Below are 20,907 nucleotides of genomic sequence, written 5' to 3'. Positions count from 1 at the left end.
ACTAGAATTACCATATGACCCAGCAATCCCTCTCCTTGGTATCTACCAAAAAAATCTGAAAAAATTTATCCATAAAGACTCGTGTGCTCCAATGTTCATTGCAGCTTTATTTATGGTGGTCAAGACATGGAAACAACCAAAATGTCCTTCGATAGATGAATGGATAAAGAAGTTGTGGTATATATACACAATGGAATACTATTCAGCGGTAAGAAAAGATGAAATAGGACCATTTGTGACAACATGTATGGATCTTGAGATTATAATGCTAAGTGAAATAAGTCAGACGGAAAAAGCAGAGAACCATATGATTTCACTGATATGTGGTATATAAACCAAAAACAACAAAAGAACAAGACAAACAAATGAGAAAGAAAAACTCATAGACACAGACAATAGTTTAGGGGTTAACAGAGGGTAAGGGGGGAGGGAGGTGGTAGATGGGGGTAAAGGGGATCAAACATATGGGGATGGAAGGAGAACTGACTCTGGGTGATGAACACACAATGGGATTTATAGATGATGTAATACAGAATTGTACACCTGAAATCTGTGTAATTTTACTAACAATTGTCACCCCAATAAATTTAATAAAAAAAAAAAGAAAATGCAAAGTAAAATCACAGTGTAATCACACTTACCGTTTAGAATTACTATATTTGATGGAGAGGATATGGAGCAACTTGGATTATTACATATTGCTGGTGGGACTGTGAAATTGTGCAGCTGCTATGTAAAACAATTTGGCAGTTCCTCAAAATTTTAAACATAGAGTTACCTACAATATGACCCAGAAATTCCACTTCTACGTATATATATATCTAGAAGAAAAATGAAAACATATGTCTACACAAATACCTGTACATAAGTGCTCATAGCAGCATCATTAAGAACAGCCAAAAAGTAGAAACAACCCAAGTGTTCATCAATTGACAAATGGATAAATAAATGTGGTGTATTCATACAATGGAATATTATTTGGCAATCAAAAGGAATGAAGTACTGATACATGTTAAGCATAGGTGAATTTTGAGAACGTTAAGGTAAGTGAAGGAAGCCAGACACAAAAGGTTACACGTTGTATGATTCATTTATATAAAACATACACAATAGGCCAATCTATAAAGACAGAAAATACATTGGTGTTTGCCTAAGGCTGCGGGGGTGGAACTGAGAGGAGATGGGGAACAACTGCTAATGGGTTACTTTGGGAGTTATGAAAATATTTCATGTCTTAATTGTGGTGGTTTTTACATGACTGAATATGGCTGTCAAAGTTTCTCAAACTGTACATTTAAATTTCATTGTATGTGAATTATATGTCAATAAAGCTTATTACTTTTAAAAAAGGATACAAAATTAACCAACATTGATTTATAGACAAGGATCCATGCTCTTGCATGACAACTCTTTAAAAATTATTTTTCAATTACAGTTGACATTCAGTATTATTATATATGAGTTTGAGGTGTACGGCACAGTGGTTAGACATTTATATAATTTATGAAGCAATTCTTCCAACTAGTCTCGTACCCACCTGGCACTATACATAGTTATTACAATATTATTGACTGTATTCCCTATTCTTTACTTTACATCCCCATAACTATTTTGTAACTACTAATTTGTACTTCTTAATCCCTTAAACTTTTTCACCCAGCACCCCAACTCCCTTCTCATCTGGTAACCATCAGTTTGTTCTCTGTATCTATGAGTCTGTTTCTGTTTTGTTTTAGGGTTTTTTGTTTGTTTGTTTGTTTTACTTATTTTGTTGTTTAGATTCCACATGTAAGTGAGATTATATGGTATTTGACTTTCTCTGTCCGAATTATTTCACTTAGCATAATACCCTCTAGCTCCATTCATGTTGTTGAAATAGTAAGATGTCATTTTTTATGGCTAATATTCCATTGTATATATGTACCATACCGTCTTTATCCAATTGTCTATTCATAGGCATGTAAGTTGCTTCCATATCTTGGCTATTATAAATAGTGCTGCAGTTGAATATAAGGGTACATCTTTCTTTTTGAATTAGCGTTTTGGATTTCTTCAGATAAATACCCAGAAGTGGAATTGCTGGGTCATAAGGTAGTTCTATTTTTAATTTTTTGAGGAATCGCCATATGGTTTTCCATGGTGGCTGCACCAATTTGCAATCCCATCAACAGTGCACAAGGGTTCCCTTTTCTCCACATCTTTGCCAACACTTGTTGTTTGTTGATTTACTGATGATAGCCATTTTGACAGGTGTGAGGTGGTATCTCATTGTGGTTTGAATTTGCATTTCACTGATGCTTTGTGATGTTGAGCATCTTTTCATATGTCTATTGGTGATCTGTATGTCCTCATTGGAGAAATGTCTGTTCAGGAGCTCTGATCATTTTTTAATTGCATTATTTTGTTTTTGCTTTGGTATTGAGTTGTATGAGTTCTTTATAAATTTTGTATAGTAATCCCTTATCAAATGTATCATTGGCAAATATCTTCTTCCATTCAGTAGTCTGTTTTTTCATTAGTTTCAGGTGCACAAGACAAAGCAAAACTTAGACGTTTATCATTTATATCCCTCACACTGTGTGAACCCCCTTCCCCCATCCACTATCCCTCTGACATCGCAGAGCCATTACATTTCCACTGTCTCTATTCCTAATGCTGTACTCTGCTTCCTGTAACCATATATATACATACATACATATATATATATATATATATATATATATATATATATATACTTGTAGTTGACATTCATTGTTCAGCTTCAGGTGTGCAGTGCAGAGATCAGGCATCTACATCATCCCTGAGGTAGTCTCCCAAATGGGACAAGTGTCCATCGGATACCCTACAAAATCTTTACATTATTGATTACGTTCCCCAAATTAATTTTCAAAACCCCGTGGCCATCTTGTGGTTACCGACTATTTTCTAAACCCCTCACCTTCCCCCTTATCCCCACACCCCTGCCCATCTAGCAACCTTCAGTTTTTCCTCTATGTCTCCAAAACTGTTTCTGATTAGTTCATTCACTTATTCTTTGCTTTAGATTCCACATATAAGTGAGATCATATGGTATTTGTCTTTCTCTGACTTATTTCACTTAACATAATGTTCTCTAGGTCCATCCATGTTGTTGCAAATGGTAAGATTTCTTTCTTCTTTATGGCTGCGTAATACTCCATTGTATAAATGTACCACAGTTTCTTAATCCAGTCATCTACCGATGGGCATTTCGGTTGTTTCCATGTCTTGGCTATTGTGTGTAGTGCTGCAATAAACATAGGAGTGCATAAAGTTTTTTGAATTAGAGTTTTGGATTTCTCTGGATAGATACCTAGGAGTGGGATTGCTGGATCATAAGGTAGTTCCATTTTCAGATTTTTGAGATACCTCCATACTATTTTCCATAGTGGCTGCACCAATCTGCATTCCCACCAACAGTGCACAAGCATTCCCTTTTCTCCACATCCGAGCCAGCATTTGTTGTTTGTTGATTTATTGATGATAGCCATTTTGACTGGGGTGAGGTGGTATCTCATTGTGGTTTCTATTTGCATTTCTCTGATGGTTAGTGAGGTTGAGCATTTCTTCATATGTCTGTTTCCCATCTGTATGTCCTTTTTAGGAAAATGTGTCTCTTGTAGGTCAAACCTGGTAGTACTCTGGTTTGGTCTGGAGTTGGCCTCTGGGTATGTTGAATCTTGTGCCTCTTAAGCTGGGCCCTGGTAGGGCAATTTCAGAACAAAGCAAATCACCAGGCACAACAACAACAACAGCAAAGAAAAAAATCAAATACATTCACATGTAAAAACAACCAACAACCCCCACTCAACACAGGCAAAGATATCAAAGATATAAAGACAAAACAAAACAAAACAAAAAGCAGCGCCAGTCTTGGCTTAAGCCCACCAAGTAATCTCCAGGTTGTCCTCTGCTGTACCAAAGAGTCCCCTGCATATTGTGCAGGCAGAGCCGGTCACCTGGTGCCCAGAGTGACGTTGGGACTGCAGATTTAGATGCGTGGGGCTGAGGGGTCTGGATGGTAGTTTTTACAAAGTCAGTGCAGTTTCTGCCCTTGCCTGCACATATGCACACTGAGAGTAGCACCACCAGCCCTGTGTCCAGTTCTCCTGAGTCTTAGGGCACTTCTTCCGTGTGTGTGTGTGTGTGTGTGTGTGTGTGTGTGTGTGTGTCTGTGTGTATGTGGCGGGCGGGAGATTTCTGAGCTGCTGAAAGCTGGGAGCTGTGCCTGCGGCTTACTGCTGATCCCTGGGAATGCCTCCGCAGTTGTAATTGCCCTGCCCTAGGCAGGCCAGAAAGGGTGGGGGCTGGGGATGGAGGGGGTCTTTTATCACCCAGCCCAGCCGTGTCACAGTCTTCCCACAGGCCAGAAAAGGTGGTGGCTGGGGGCGGAGGAGACCCCTCTCTCCTAGCCCAGCAAAAACCACACTCCTCCCAGCCTCCTCCCTGGGCCAGAGCCGTCCGCCAGTCTTCCCAGAGTCCAAGCACCAAGGTTCCTCTGCAATCTCACCCTAATCCTCAGTTCAGGGGCCAGTTCAAGTCTCTGGAAGGGCGGGGGTAGGGTTGGAAGAGTGGGGGGAGGGGCCCAGGTATGGAGTTTGTGTCCTTTGTCCAGCCTAGGACTTAACTGGAGGTATCAGCTGAGGTTACTGCCTCAAATGCTGGATATGCTGCCTCCTCGGTGGGAGAGATCAGCTGTGGGACGCAGGGAAAGAGCCCACCTCCTGGCTTTTGTGTTCTCTGTTCCGTCCTGGGATCCCCTACATCTCTGCAGCTGTGGGTGTCGGCGGCGTTTCCACCGCCTCAGATGCAGGCCGCATTTCCACAGCCACAGATGTCTGCCACACCTCCACAGCTGAAGGTGCGGATCGCGTCCCCACAGCCGCAGATGCAGATCACGTCTCCACTCCGCTCCCTTCCCTCTTCCCCTGTTCGCCCAATTTTCCCACCTGCATGAGTAATCCTTGCACGAGTCTCTTAGCTGTTCTGTGTGATGAGCAGAGAGTCCTTTGATGGGTTATAGATGTTCAATTTGTGGTACGTTCCAGAGGAGAACTCAAAAAGTGCCCCCCACTGCTGCCATTCCTATGACATCATCCTCTGTTTTTTCATTTTGTTGATGGTTTCCTTTGCTGTGCAAAACCTTTTTTGTTTATTTTTAAACTTTTAATTTTAAGTGTATTTTTCCAGGACCCATCAGCTCCAAGTCAAGTAGTTGTTTCAATCTAGTTGTGGAAGGTGCAACTCACAGTAGCCCATGTGGGGTTCAAACCAGCAACCTTGTTAAGAGCACTGCGCTCTAACCAACTGAGCTGACCGGCCACCCTGTGCAAAACCTTTTTAGTTTGATATAGTCCCATTTGTTTATTTTTCTTTTGTTTCCTTTGCCTGAGGAGATATATCAGAAAAACAATATTACTAAGAGCAATATCAGATAGTTTACTGCCTGTGTTTTCTTCTAGGAGTTTTATGGCTTTGGGTATTACATTTAAGTTTTTAATCCATCTGGAGTTTTTTCTTGTATATGGAGTAAGAAGGTGGTCCAGTTTCATTTTTGCATGTAACCCCCACTTGCAAGACAGCTCTTGACTATACATATCACAGACCACCTTTAGAGAATAAACTGAATTGGATTATGAATTTTTTTTTCACATTCACTATACACACTAGAATTTTTTCCAAAGGATTACCACTGTTTTCATCATTTGGCAGTCTTTCTAAGAAGCAAAACATCTCTCATTCAAGAAATAGTAATTGGAAAATCTGAACTATTTATACTTTTTCAGTGAGAATAACTATGAATGCTATTGATTCATATTGATTGAATAAAACTTACCTTTTCACATGTATGGAGTTATTTTAACCTGTATAAATGGTGGTTTCATATGTTTTGAAATATTTTGAAATCATTTTGAAATGTCAGTGTAATCGGAAATTTACCATTTGAATCAGAATTTAGAGAAATTGGAATTTAAATTGAGATAAAATAGTCTTGTAATTTAAGTAGCTACCAGTGGCACTAGAAATGGCTAGATTTGTTTGGAGGGTGAATAAATAAAAATCCATTCATCTGAGAATAAATTTCTTATTATAGCTGGAGGCCAATAGAATACGCCTTCTATTTGAGTAGGTTTGATAACCATTAGCTTGACCTCTGTTAGTTTGATTTTCAAAATAAATTCATTACTAAGAACTTTTTAATATGCTGAGGGTCTTATTATCCTGTAAATTACAATAATTATTTTATTACAGGCAATGAAAAACTTTAATTGCAAGCTTTTAATATTAGACCCATAGAGTTAATGGAAGTTTTACTATGAATTTAATTAATAATGTAGGGTGGTCATACTAATTATGTGCTGCCAAATTAATTATGTATGCAGTTCATCATGCAAGATTTGAAATGGTGTGCTTTGAGCTATGACAACTCCAAAATTTACAATAGGGAGACTGGCACATTTGGTAAATGCATTGTACATTTCACTCAGAGAAACTTTAATGTCTTTTAGACCTTAGTATCTGAGAACACTCCAAACTGCTGTATCTTAGGATGTTCAAGTCTTTTAACTCATAATCTAAGTCGGTGGTTTCTAAAAGTTTTTTTATTACGGATCTCTATTGGCAAAACAAACAAAAAAATTAACATGCACATCAATGTCTTTATATTTGTCTATTTATAAATAATATACATAATATCGTACTAATATGTTATATACATTATAAAACAGAAAACATAATCATTTGAAAGGGTAAGAGAAAAAGTAAAAGCATCTTATACATCTATTAGGGCATACAGACCCCTCTTGGAAGACAGTGGTTCTAAATAAGACAAGTACATAGTGTTAACCTTGCTCGGGAGCAAGAGACAGGCATTAGTCCATTTGGGAAGAGTAACACAAAAATTAATGTCAAATCTAGAAAACAGGGAAACTGAAAATGAAAGATTTGAAGTAAGCTACCATTAAATAAATAATACACTTTAATCAGAAATAAGAGAGTCCTTATATTAATGAGAACATTGTTTTACTTGCTTGTGAAACCAAAATATTCTATTTAGAACAATCTATCAGAGATGAGGGTATAATTTTAGAAATGAATTAACTGGGACTTCACTGGAAAAGAATTTATAAGAGGGATAATTTAACTGGTAGCTAGGGTAAGATAGTGTCAAATTTGCTTTATAAATGTTAAAAACTAAGAGTAAAAAAGGAAATACAAAGATTAATTGTGCCTAATGGCATTCCCAACACAGAAAATCAGATTAATAAACAATGCCACCTATGTAGCAAGGTATTTAATATAGGAGAGGCCCCTGCTTGAATACCTGTAAGAAAGCAAAAAGGAAGGGGATTTGGATATAAAAATAAAACAAAAGGCTACTCATAGACTTGATGACCAAAGACTCTAGAGGTAAAAGTTTCAGAAAATACAGCTATGGGATCTTGAAGATAAGTCACATCAAGTGGTGAATGTGGCATCCAGGCTGACAATGTTGATACAACACAGATATGAGTTATTAGCTCATAACATATCTTTGAGTATCAATAATGACCAGTAATAAGAAAGCACACTGGATAATTAAAGGAATGCTTGGACTGAAAAAATGAGCTAAAATCTGCGTCTGGCATCAAATTGTGAAATCATTCTGTCACCCAGTTTGATGAAATAGATGATGTTCCTACAGCCAATTTTTTTAAGAACTGAAAGGAGTGGTATTATTTTGGTAGATTGGAGCTTCAGTGAAGTAAAATACGCATACAAATAAAGGGCTTGGGAATAAGGATTCCCTCTGAAAGCTAAACAAAGGCTTGGTTGTTTGGACCTTATCTCCAATGTGGTGGGAAGCTGTCTTTGAGGTGTTTTAAGTAAAATTTGAAGGAAGTCAGATTTTAGGGAAATCTCTTTGGCTGCGGAGACCTTTTGTAGGAGGAGGAGGGGGAAGACCATGAAGGGGAGGAAGAGGAGGAGAAGGAAGAGTTGGAAGAGGAAGTGGAGGAGCTCGGGTTGAGAAAAGTTGAGTTTTCGGAACCTGGGAGTTGTCCAAATGGACAGTTGATCATACGGATCTGGAGTTCTGTACGAGCTCTGCACTGGGAGATCAAGGTGTGGGTTTCTTCAGCTTACAGATCCCCAAGGATGGATCAGCTGGCTAAAGGAAGCCAGACCATGAAAATGGAGAAGGGAAATGGGGAAAGGGAGAAAACCAGAGGCTAAGGCAGCAGAGGTCAAATGTGTGTCACTTGGTGTGGAAAAGAAGAAGGACTTTTCTAACATTCCAAAGTCAATAACATTTCTTTCGTTACAACTTTAGTTTCCTATTTACTGTGTATCTGTGTTTCTGGAGGTGGGGCAGGCTGGCGTGGGGGTGGGGTCATCTTTTTACTCTGCTTGTATTCTTTGGGTCTCTTGGTGTTTCTCCTCTTTTGAGGAAGGCTGTTTCTTTTTCTTTCTTTTTTTTTTCTATTTTCCTCTTCCAGGCTGTTTGTTTAGTTCTGTCTGCCAGAGGCTGCCAGTGGAGACTTCCTGGACATGTATATTAAGATGAAGCATAAACTAGTGGGGGAAAAACATAGGCTTTGGGGACAGTTCAAACTCTGTCTCCACTAATTACCTAACTGTGTACACATTAGCAAACAAAGATGCTTAACTTTTCTGAGTCTCTATTTCCTCATCTCTAAACTGGTACCTATCCCCAATGAGACTTTGTAAAAATTGAAATAGAATGCACATAGAAAACCTTCATCACTGTAATTATTATTATTATCATTTCTGTTTTTATCATTCCTCCTCCAGGACAGTCTTCAGCCTGCCATCCTAGGGCTTTTATGACAGGAATCAAGAGGGAAGAGTGCCTGAGAAGCATATTGTATGCATGATCAATAATAAACTTTGTACTTTCTAGATGAAGAGGAAGCCACGGGGCAGTACTGGGTGTTGATTCTGAAAGTACAAGGTAAGGGTTCCCTTTCCCAAGATACTATCTGAGTCCCAGAATCCTTGTTGAGGAGGTTTTGATTGTAGCGTAAACCAGTTCTAGACTCCTCGTTTCAAATAGAACTAAAAAGGTGAAACACAGTTTTCTGGACTTCAAAGCCCTGGGGGTGAGATGAGAAGAGGCTCTATATCCAGGTAACAGAAAGGAACTTCTCCATTTAGTAGTCAGGATTGTCCTGGTAATCTAATGATTCACATGACTCACAAATACACCCAAAACAGTGTTTGCATTTCAAAGAAACCCACATTTCCCAAAATTCCCTTCTAGAAACACTTGTTTCAATGGGAAAAATGGATTTAAGGTCTGGAAAAGTTGAGACTTGCAATAGCAAAAGTAATGTTTGCTGCAGGAATTTCAATAATAAAGGTTTATTAGCGCTATAAGTATATAGCTATAAAAACTGAACTTCAGTAAACAAATTTAGGGTTTGAGTACATGGAGCATTCGCTCAGGAGTAATGGTTTTTCTTTTCCTTATCACCAAAAGTTCTATCATTAACACAATGCTTTTACACATTTTTATCCATTTTTATCACCCACTGTTAAGATAAAGTTTAAAGGCATCCTAACCTATAGTACTACCCATGTATGACGCACATCCTTATTTTTTCCTCACAAATTTGGGCAAAAAAAAGTGCATTACACATGGCAAAATATGGTAGTTCATGTGTTCTTAACCTTAAACAAAAATTACAGGTGATAGTGGCTCTTGATTTTGATGGCATTAATACCAACAACTCTTTACATAATGTAAATTAGGTTTCTTAGTTTATCTATCACCTATATCCAATTTTAATTATGAAAACATGGTTGTAAGAGAAATGTTTGCACTGAATAAAAATAGTCGATGAGCCAGAACTTGGGAATCCTTGTTATGTAGACATTTTTTTATAAAGTTTTACATGCTATCCTATGAGTATAATGTGCTGTAATATTCAATTACCTCATAACATTAAAAGGTATAAATTTCCATTATAAATGAAACTGGTTGGAGAGAGGAGAGGAGAGTAATTGAATTATAATATAATTTCTCAATATTTGATTATTTTAACTAGTTATGTTTTTAAAACGAGAGAGGACATATCCAATAACCCATCACTATTTATAGGGTCTTGGATAAGTTATTTACCCTCTCCTGACCTCATCTGTCAAGTTGAGCAAGATAACTTATGGTTTAAAGAGACAGGAATTTAGGACAACAAAGATGACGCAGTAGGTAATGCTGTGTTTACTTTCTCTCACAACCACATCAAAATTACAACTAATCTACAAAACAACCATTATTGAGAATCACCTAAAATCAAGCTGAACTGAAGCCTTTCAACTGAGGACTTGCAGAAGAAGCCACCTCCAGACTGGTAGGAAGGTCAGAGATGAGGAACAGGCTGGTCCCACACCCGTGTGTGACCATTAAAGATCAGGAGCACTATTTTGGCTGTGGGGATCCCCCTATCCCCTAAAGGAGAGAAGGATCCCAGCCCCACCCCAGCCCAGGGTTCCAGTGCCAGCAAGAGACGTCACCATGATTTTGTATTGTGAAAACCAGCAAAGATTGTGACTGAGTGAGACTGAGTGCAGCTGCACTCACAGGTGTTCCTCTTACATGGACTGCGATGGACTTACCTACCAACGGAATCACTCGCTCTGAGCTCCAGCGTTGAGTCAGCAGCTGGAAAGGCAGCAGGGACATATGGGGAGGAACTGAGTTGTCTGGCTTGGAACGGGGGCTGGAGAGATGGCTTTCTTCTGGATGGGGGAGCTGGCAGAGGCCATTGATTATTTGCTGAGCCTTCCCCCTTCCTGGCGTGCAAACACAGGCGGCCGCCATTTCTGAGTCTCTGTCGTTTGTTCACCATGCCCTGGAGATTTGAGACCTGGCCGCGCCCAAATTTGGGGCACACCCATGCTGCTTTCAGTGGCTTTTTCATGCAGACTGCCTTCCTTGCTGCAGACTTTTCTAGGGTCTCCCAAAGGTTCACAGAACCCAGACAAGCCAGCTTGAGCATGTCCTGTACCTCTGGCTGAGCAGCCCTAAGCCGGCACTAGCGGCAGCCAGCCTTGGTTCGCAGCTTAGCCTCTCAAGGCACTTTCAAGCACATCACGGGCGTCACCCATCTGCAGATTTCTTTCTGGCTCTCGCTAGGTGGCCCCTGGTGGGGCACGGGCTGTGGCTGAAGCAGACCTACAGAAGATCCCCTCCAAGGTGATTCTGGGCCTGGCGCCTCCAGTGTCCAGCTTCAAAATGAGCTGGAACATCAACCAGCCTCCTCCAACTATGACACACACAAAGGGCAGAGTGGGCAGACACCAGAGTCCTGCTGAGGCAGATCCTGCTCTGTCGGATCAGCCCCTGCACCACAACTCCACTGCAGTCACGACCATTCCTCACAAACACTGAACCCAAAGGTCAGTTCCTCCCACTGATGTGCAATTATCAACCAAGTCTCAACTACAAGAGGAGAGCACACACAACCCACACAAGGGACACACCTGGAGTGCATGACTCAGGTGCAGAAAGACTGCATCATTGAACCCTTACAGCACAACTACTATATAAGGCCACTCTAAGACCGGAAGACATAGCAGCTCTACCTAATACATACTGTATTTCTCCAAAAAAAAGACCTAACTGGACAATAAGCCCTAGCATGATTTTTCAGGATGCTCATAATATAAGCCCTACCCCAAAAATAAGCCCCAGTTAAGATCGTCAGCCAGACAGTTGCATTTAGTACATCCATTGCAACACACGATGGATGTATTAAACTACAAAATAATATTAATATATAATTAAATATAAATAAATAATATTATTGACATTAATACTTAAAATAAATGATAATATAAATTATAATTAAGTATTTGTAAATACCCAAGTGGGGGCGTTTGGACGAGAGGTAAATGCCTATGTAAACAGATGCACTAGAGACTTATTGCCAAATAACCAATTGGAGTACAGACACAACTCACGAATAATGTGCACACTTGATAACGAACGGACGTGGTTGTGTCTAACATGAATCTTCAGAATTCAGTACATCGTGTGTTGTAACGGACGTACTTAATGCACTTCTGTGAAATAAAGAAACGTTTTCCGAATTTTGGTGCCTGCAATTTTTCATCATTTTTGTGTGGACCATTATTCTTAACTGTCATCATTTTTGTTGCCATTCCTCTCTCGTACGTTTTCAATTAACAGTTGATTTAATGGTAGATTTAAAGGGAATAATATTTTGATCCCCAGACAAGATCAGTGCAAAAAGAAAGAGGTATTCCATTGTGTACAAGGGAGGAATCATGGAGAACTCCCGGGGCAAGAATCTTACGGCTTTCTGCAAAGAGAAGAAGTTGGATCTCCAAATGGTCCAAAAGTGGCAAACAAAGTACGATAACCTCAGTCAACAGGTGGAGGAGGGAAATGCTAAGAAGTGCAGTGTGGATCAGGTCGGCAACCATTATTTCCTGAGCTGGAAGACATCATCTGTGAATGGATTGCTGACAGGAGAGCAAAGGCTTTGGTTGTAATCAGGGCTGATATTCAAGCATTTGCCCTTGCAATGGCACCACAGTTAGAAATATCCCCAGAAGAATTCAAAGCATCACAACACTGGCTGGATGGCTCCTTCTGTGATATGAACTGTCTCTAGGATCCACAACACTGTTCAACCTAGAAGATACTGAAGTTATTAAACATGCACTTGCATTCAAGTCCTTTGTTGATGGCATCGACTTTTCTAAATACCAGCTCTCCAACATGATTGCTATGGATGAAACTGCAGTGTTTATGGGCCAAGGATCTCAAATGACAATTGATCAGAGGGGAGCCTCGTCAATCTACATTCCCTCCACTGGTTACAAAAGTGCACGTGTTACCTGTATTTTGGCAATTTGTCTAGATGGACAGAAAGCCCCACCTCTAATCATCACTAAGGGCAAGAAAGATAAGGTTGAACATGTTTCAGGCATTTATGTTCTTGAAACCAAAAAAGCCTGGTGCACACAAGCAGTAATAAAGAAGTGGGTCGATTTAATGCTTCCACTTGTTTTGCAAGGTGGCCAAAGAGGTCTGCTAGTCTGGAATTCAGCCAGCACCACCATGCTAAAGACATGAAGAACTTCCTTGCAGAGAGAAGAATAGATCAAATAATGATTCCAGCAGGAATGACTGCCTATCTCCCGACTCTTGATATTGCAATAAACAAGCCATTCAAGGACAATTTACACATGGAAATCAATGACTATATTGAAAATAGAATGGAGAGAAATCCACGTGGAAACTTTGGGAAGCCTAACCTGCAAGAGGTCGTGACTTGGGTGAAGAATGCATGGGATAAAACCACTGACAGCTGTGTTGCCAATGCACTATGAGTAGGCTACAAGGACAAAAAGTGCTCATTTAAGGAGAACTCAATTGCTGGACATGAGAAATTGGGGCCAATGGTTCTACAAGAAATGGGGTCACAAGAAAGTCAAGCTGAAATTTGGGATTTGGAGAGTTATGATGTTTCAGAAAAAGATGACATGAATGTATTTGAATAAATGTAGATTTTTGTACATGAATAAATGTAGATTGTTGTACACGAATGAATGTCGATTGCTGTACATGAAAAACTAAGACATCCCCTGAAAATAAGCCCTAATGCATCTTTTGGAGCAAAAATTAATATAAGACCCAGTCTTATTTTGGGGGAAATACAGTAGAAACAAATACCGGGAGACAGCCAAAATGGGGAGACAAAGAAACATGTCCCAAATAAAAGACCACAACAAAGCTCCAGAAAAAGAACTAAGCATAACAGAGATAAGCAATTTGTCAGATGCAGAGTTCCAAACATTGGTTATAAGAATGTTCAATGATCTCAGGCAGAATTTCAACAGAGAGATAGGAAGCATAAAAATGGAGATGGAAACCATAAAAAAGAACCAGCCAGAAATAAAAGATACAATAATGGAAATGAAGAATGTCTTACAGGGAATCAACAGTAGATTGGATGAAGCAGAGGATCCAACCAGTAATGTAGAAGACAAGGTAGCAGAAAACACCCAACCAGAACAGTAAAAAGAAAAAAGAATCCAAAGAAATGAGGAGGGTTTAAGGGGCCTCCAAGACAATATCAAGTGTACCAACATTCACATTATAGGGTACCAGAAGGAGAAATGAGAGAGCAAGGAATTGAAAACCTATTTGAAGACGTAATGACAGAAAACTTCCCTAACCTGGTGAAGGGAGTGGACATACAAGCCCAGGAATCACAGAGAGTCCCAAACAAGATAAATCATAAGAGGCCAATACCAAGACACATCATAATTAAAATTCCAAAGGTTAAATACAAAGACAGAATCTTAAAAGCAGCAAAGAAAAGCAATTAGTTACCTACAAGGGAGCCCCCATAAGACTGTCAGCTGATTTCTCAACAGAAACTTTGCAGGAAAGAAGGGAGTGGCAGGAAATATTCCAAGTGATGAAAAGCGACATACAACCAAGATTGCTCTACCCAGAAAGGCTGTCATTTAGAATTGAAGGACAGATAAGGAGCTTCCCAGACAAGAAAAAGCTGAAGGAGTACATCACCACCAGACCAGTATTACAAGGAGTCTTAGAGGGACTTCTTTAAGATGGTAGGGGGATTAAGGATGGGTGAAAAGGGAAGGGATTAAGAAGAACAAATTAGTTGTTATACAGTAGTCATGGAGATGTAGGGTATAGCATAAGGAATATAGTAAATAATATTGTAATAACTAGTTATGGTGCCAGATAGGTCCTAGATCTATCAGGGTGATAGATGGGAATGGGGTTGGGGATAGGGTGAAAAGGGTGAAGGCATTAAGAAATACAAATTGATAGTATTATCGGGAATACAATCAGCAATGTTGTAAAGATCATGTAAGGTGCCAGGTGGGCATTGGACTACATGTCATAGGCTGTGCAGATACCTGACCAATGCACTACACACCTGAAGGTGAAGTAGAATAATATTGAATGTCAACTATAACTAAATATATAGGTATATATAGTCACAGGATGTGGAGTACAACATCGGGAAGATAGTCAATGGTATTGTAACAGCTATATAAGATGTCAGAGGGGTAGTAGCTTGGGGGGTGGGTTATCACTTTATGAGGGGTTTAAATGTCTAACTATTACATTGTTTTGTGCACCTGAAACTAATACAAAAAGTAAATTTAATAAAAGAGAGAGGAATTTGTCCCAAGGCAAAAAAATAAAAAATATGTATTTGAAAGAGTTAGTGAAGATGAAGAAATGAGGGGCTTCTAAACAGGGAAATACCTTTGCCCTACTCCAACAGTGTCTCAAAGATGTGGCAAACCTCAGGTAGGACAGCCATGACATGCTCAGTGACTCCAGCTTTGACAAAGATTTCTGTTTCTCTAGCATAGAGAGAGAGCACCAGAGCCATCAAACCTAAAATGAATTTGCAATCTGGAACAATGTGTATCTCAGTAGACCGTGTGGATGGGCCTGCCTTTCTAATACTCTAGCTCCCAAATTTTTACAACACTTGAAGAGTAAGGGAGTCACAAAAATAAATGAGGCTGATTTTTCTTCCCTTTCAGCAAGATGGGAGCTCAAAGTTTAAATTCCTCCAAGGTACCTTCTATCCCCCAGAGTCCTAGACTACCACATGGACAGTAGATTAATGGGCAGCCCATTTCTCAGGCTAGCAAGGTCCCTTTGCCTTGACATCTTCCTATCTCTGCTTGTGTCATTTTAGATTGTCTAGGTGAAAAACACCTGCCTTTCCTTTAGCAACTTCTCTGCTAAGTTCAAGTAATTTGGATGAGAATTGTATGGCAGTCAATTTAACACCTGCTAAAACCTGTTTGAAATGGGCCAGAGCCACACATACTATGTCCAAACGTCCCTCAACATTTGTACCAACCTCTAATCTCATTACAGGCAGAATACATTTTCATGAGATGCTAAACTGTGTGCCACACAGTCCCCCTCCAAAATTTATACACTGAAGGAGGAAATTTGACTATTTGTCAGGTTAGTGAGAAAAATAACTAGCCTCTGAGGGAGACTGTTTCTGAGACAACCACAAGATGATTAGAGAATAACAAGCACTCTCCTCTTTTTGTTTTGTTTATGGAGAAAGTGGGCATATCCTGATATAGTGCACCATAGCCAGTAATGCCGAAGTTAAGGCCTGGTGGGAGGAACCCACGGATAGGAATACATTTTCGTTGAAAAAATACAGACTGGCTTGTTATAGAAGAGGTAGTAGGCACTACTGCTACCCTGTCCAGTTTCCATTTACTGGGCTAGTACATCCATCCCCTAGCTGCTCTGAGCATTGGCTACTGAAGATTCATAGTTGCACCATTGTCAGAGGATACCTGGGAACTGAAATCCCTCGCCCCTCATGCCACCTCACCCATACACCCTGGCTTGCAGTGAATATAAAAGTCTGGCCCCTTTGTTTCAAAGTGGACCAATTCTGTAGTGCCCTTCACATCCCAGAACTGCCCTGGGCTCAGTCTGAGGCTGTACTTCAGCTGAACTACATCTGTGCCTAGTTTCTGCCCCTGTCCTATGCTGCTCTCCTCATCTCCCTACAGGTTTCACCTGAGAACACAGTCTCAGTAAACCACTTTCACGAGTATCCCCATCTCAGGCTTTGCTTGTAGGGAACCCCACTTAAGACACAGTGGTGTTAATTTACATTTAATCTCTATGTCCATCTGTGTTCTCCACTTTCCCTTTCTCAGATAAACCCAGTTAGTATTTCCTTGCTTCAGAGAAAATTTGTGACAGGATTTTCCAGATTTGTTGCCCCCAAAACACAAATCCATTGTTAATAATGGAGTTTGACCTGGCACAATAAACTCATAGAAGAAAACATAGGTACTAAACTTATGGACCTTGGATTCAAAGAACATCTTATGAATTTGACTCCACAGGCAAGGGAAGTAAAAGCTAAGATAAACGAATGGCACTATATAAAACTTAAAAGCTTCTGCACAGCAAAAGAAACCATCGACAAAATAAAGAGGCAACCAACTGAATGGGAGAAGATTTTTGCAAACAGTGCCTCCGATAAGGGGCTAATATCCAAAATATACAAGGAACTCATGAAACTCAACAACAAAAAAACAAACAACCCAATTGAAAAATGGGCAGAGGACCTGAAGAGACATTTCTCCAAAGAGGACATACAAATGGCAAATAGACATATGAAAAAATGCTCAACATCACTAATCATCAGAGGAACGCAAATAAAAACCACAATGAGATATCACCTCACCCCAGTCAGAATGGCTATCATCAACAAGACAAATAGTAACAAGTGTTGGAGAGGCTGTGGAGAAAAAGGAACCCTCATACACTGTTGTTGGGAATGCAGACTGGTGCAACTGTTATGAAAGGCAGCATGGCGGTTCCTCAAAAAATTACGACTAGAATTACCATATGACCCAGCAATCCCTCTCCTGGGTATCTACCCAAAAAATCTGAAAACATTTCTACATAAAGACACGTGTGCTCCAATATTCATTGCAGCTTTGTTTATGGTGGCCAAGACATGGAAACAACCAAAATGTCCTTCGATAGATGAATGGATAAAGAAGTTGTGGTATATATACACAATGGAATACTATTCAGCGGTAAGAAAAGATGATATAGGAACATTTGTGACAACATGGATGGATCTTGAGAGTATAATGCTAAGTGAAATAAGTCAGACAGAAAAAGCAGAGAACCATATGATTTCACTGATATGTGGTATATAAATCAAAAACAACAAAAGAACAAGACAAACAAATGAGAAACAAAAACTCATAGACACAGGCAATAGTTTAGTGGTTACCAGAGGGTAAGGGAGGTGGGGGGTGAGATGAGGGTAAGGGGGATCAAATATATGGTGATGGAAGGAGAACTGACTCTGGCTGGTGAACACACAATGGGATTTATTGATGATATAATACTGAATTGTACACCTGAAATCTATGTAATTTTACTAACAATTGTCACCCCAATAAATGAAAAAAAAAAGGAGTTTGGGGAGTAAAGGATTTTGCTCACACTAAATAGAAATCCCCATTCCCACTGGAGGGGAAAAGAGAGAGGTCTCTGAGTCTCTTGAGTAGATGGGAACTCTAGACCACTCCCTGACAGCCCAGAGAAGAAGAACTCAGAGATGATGGCCATATGGTGCACCTGAGAGACTGGATCCTACCGAGGGCTCCCAGCGTCACCAAATTCCTGTGCCCTCTATGCCAACTATAGCACAGAAGCAGCCTAACTGGCCCATCTGGAAACTTGGATAATGCGTATCACAGCTATGAGTGTGAAACAATATCTCCTGGTAAGTCCATATAGACTTTAGTTTACACAGAGTTATTTTTTTAGAAAATAAAAAACATCTAATATTTCTTTCACACCTGAATCTGAGAATTAAGTTTCATACCTGCTACATGAAAGGCCAACAAAAGGGGAAGATTATGATTATTATATTTTGTTATTATGAAATTATCCATTGAAAGAATATTTATGAAGCATTTTCACTAACTAACAAAAAGCATAACCTTCAGTGTAACCTGAAAAAATAATTCCAGGATAACATATACAGTACAATTGCAATAACGTTCAAGACACACATCCACATTCTTACAAGGAGAGAAAGACAAGGAATGGTAATTATTGGTGGCTTATGTTTATTTTCTTCCTTCCAGTTTTCTGTATTTTCTAAACTTTTTGTAGGTACAATTAATGTCTTTAGAATCATCTGGTCTCTTCTTGTTCTGCTCTCCACCACAGGTCAGCTGATATGTGCAGTACCAGGCACCAGCCCCAATAACCAGTTCCTCTGCCATCAAGCCAAAATTTTGAGACTAGCCCATGCTGCAGCTGTCGTGAGTATCTCAGGCTAGTGAGAGCCTGTGGGAAGCGGGAGTCTGAAACTGCAGTCAAGCTGGATCTAGGGGGCGGAGTATTGGGGATAAGGGAAAAAGGAAATGAGGCATTGGGCTTCTCCTACTTTTGCATGGATAATCCCCACCGATGGACACGGATCGGCAGACATGGCCTGCCCAAAGCCAGAATCAGACAGGAACAAACAGGAGACAACGGGACTTAGTGCTCTGGTAGATGCACCAACACCCGAATATGGGTCCAAACCCGGCCCTTTCCCTGTTCTGGGTCCAGGTTGTCAGGCCTGTCTCTCACCTAACCGTTCCTTCTCTATCCTCTCACCAATAACAGCTTCCTCCCCTCCGCTTTCTCAAGTCACCGACGCCAACCATTTCTCCTTTCTGCTGCTGGCACTGCCCTGCCTTTGCAAGGCAGGAAATTAAAAAGAGGCTGGCTTCGGGTGTCTATATGGGGAATCAGAGAAGCGCCTCCAAACTGGAAAATTGTGCTGCTACTCTCCATCCTCACTCCAGGAGTCTCCAATCAACATCCACCCGCACACTGACCTAAGGAATCAGGACGGGTTACCTCCTCGCCCTCCTCCATCCGTGCCCCCCCCCCCTCATCACGCCACCTCCAAGGAAATAGGGAGCTGCTTACCTGAGCAAGAACCGCTATCTGAACTGAGACTTTGGCACAAAGGCTCCTGGTCACGTGAGGTCACATCACTGGTGAGTTCGGCCCCAAATTTCCTTTCATATTATTAGCAAAGCAGAGGACTATATGCCTTCTCCCTCCTTCTCTCCTACCACCTTCTCTCCTACCACCACGCAAGATTCTGTCGCCCATTTTGGTCTTTGAACACCCAACAAAGGTATTGTCTTTCTCTGACGACTGGAAAAGGCAGCATCTTCTCCAGAGCTACTGACCAATTATACCGAGCTACTGACCAATTATACTGCTTCTCTCGTGGAATTGTTCCATCCTTTTCTGGGCGCCCTCCTCCTTTCTTTTTCTTTGGAATCACTAATATTCATCTCTGGAGTCCTGAGAATACCTGGAAATGGGGGTGGGGAAAGGGGAGTCAGGAAAGGAAGCAGAAAGTAGGAATGAATTTTTGTTATTTTCTTGTTACCACTATTCTGTTTCTTTTTTTAATACAAATATGCACCTTTTTATCAGAAAATATGATAGGAGCATTTTCATTTAAGAAAAAAAAAGATTCACTTTCTTTTTTGAAAAGCATGCATCCATTTTAACAGGTGTGAGGTGGTAACTCATTGTGGTTTTGATTTGCATTTCCCTTATAACTAGTGATAACTGAGCATCTTTTTATATATCTGTTGTCTATCTGTGTATCTTCCTTGGAAAAGTATCTATTAAGGTCCTCTGCCCATTTTTTTTTTTAGATTGTTTGTTTTGTTGTAGAGTTGTATGAATTCTTTATATATTTTGGATATTAGCCCCTTATAGGAGGTATCATTTGTACATATCTTCTCCCATTTGGTTAGTTGCTTTTTGTTTCGTTGATGGTTTCTTTTGCTGTGCAGAAGCTGTTTTCGTTCTATGTAGTCCCATTTCTTTATTGTTTCTTTTACTTCCTTTGCTTTTGTGGTCAAGTTCACAAAAACCCCTCTGAGATCAAGGTCCATAAATTTAGTGCCTATATTTTCTTCTATTTATTTTATTGTTTCAGGTTTTATATTCAAGTCTTTAATCCGTTTTGAGTTAATGTTTGTGTATGATGTCAGATAGCAATCTTGTCTTCTTCTTCTTCTTCTTCTTCTTCTTCTTCTTCTTCTTCTTCTTCTTCTTCTTCTTCTCCTACATCTTTTTAATTTTTTTCATACAGCTTTCCAGTTCTCCCAACAACATTTATTGAAGAAATTTTCCTTTATTCATTGTATATTTTTGGCTCCTTTGTCGAAAATTAGTTGCCCATGTATGTATGGTTTTATTTCTGGGCTTTCAATTCTGTTACATTAATCTGTGTGTCTGTTTTCCTGCTAATACCATGTATT

The 20,907-nt window shown here is 39.9% G+C and overlaps 1 long non-coding RNA gene across 1 annotated transcript in view; it reads right to left on the bottom strand.

Moving 5' to 3' along the window:
* The window catches only part of LOC141569673 (uncharacterized), a 96,248-nt gene extending 75,617 nt beyond the window's left edge, over positions 1-20,631 (bottom strand). Inside the window, exon 1 of the long non-coding RNA XR_012493408.1 lies at positions 19,547-20,631. This is a non-coding gene — a long non-coding RNA (uncharacterized LOC141569673). The remainder of the gene's footprint in view (positions 1-19,546) is intronic.
* Between the last annotated feature and the right edge of the window lie 276 nt (positions 20,632-20,907).

The sequence above is a fragment of the Rhinolophus sinicus genome, chromosome X (assembly GCF_036562045.2).
Source record: "Rhinolophus sinicus isolate RSC01 chromosome X, ASM3656204v1, whole genome shotgun sequence".
Lineage (NCBI taxonomy): Eukaryota > Metazoa > Chordata > Mammalia > Chiroptera > Rhinolophidae > Rhinolophus > Rhinolophus sinicus.
Note: the sequence above shows the minus strand (reverse complement) of the source record. Positions and strands in the feature narration are given on the sequence as shown.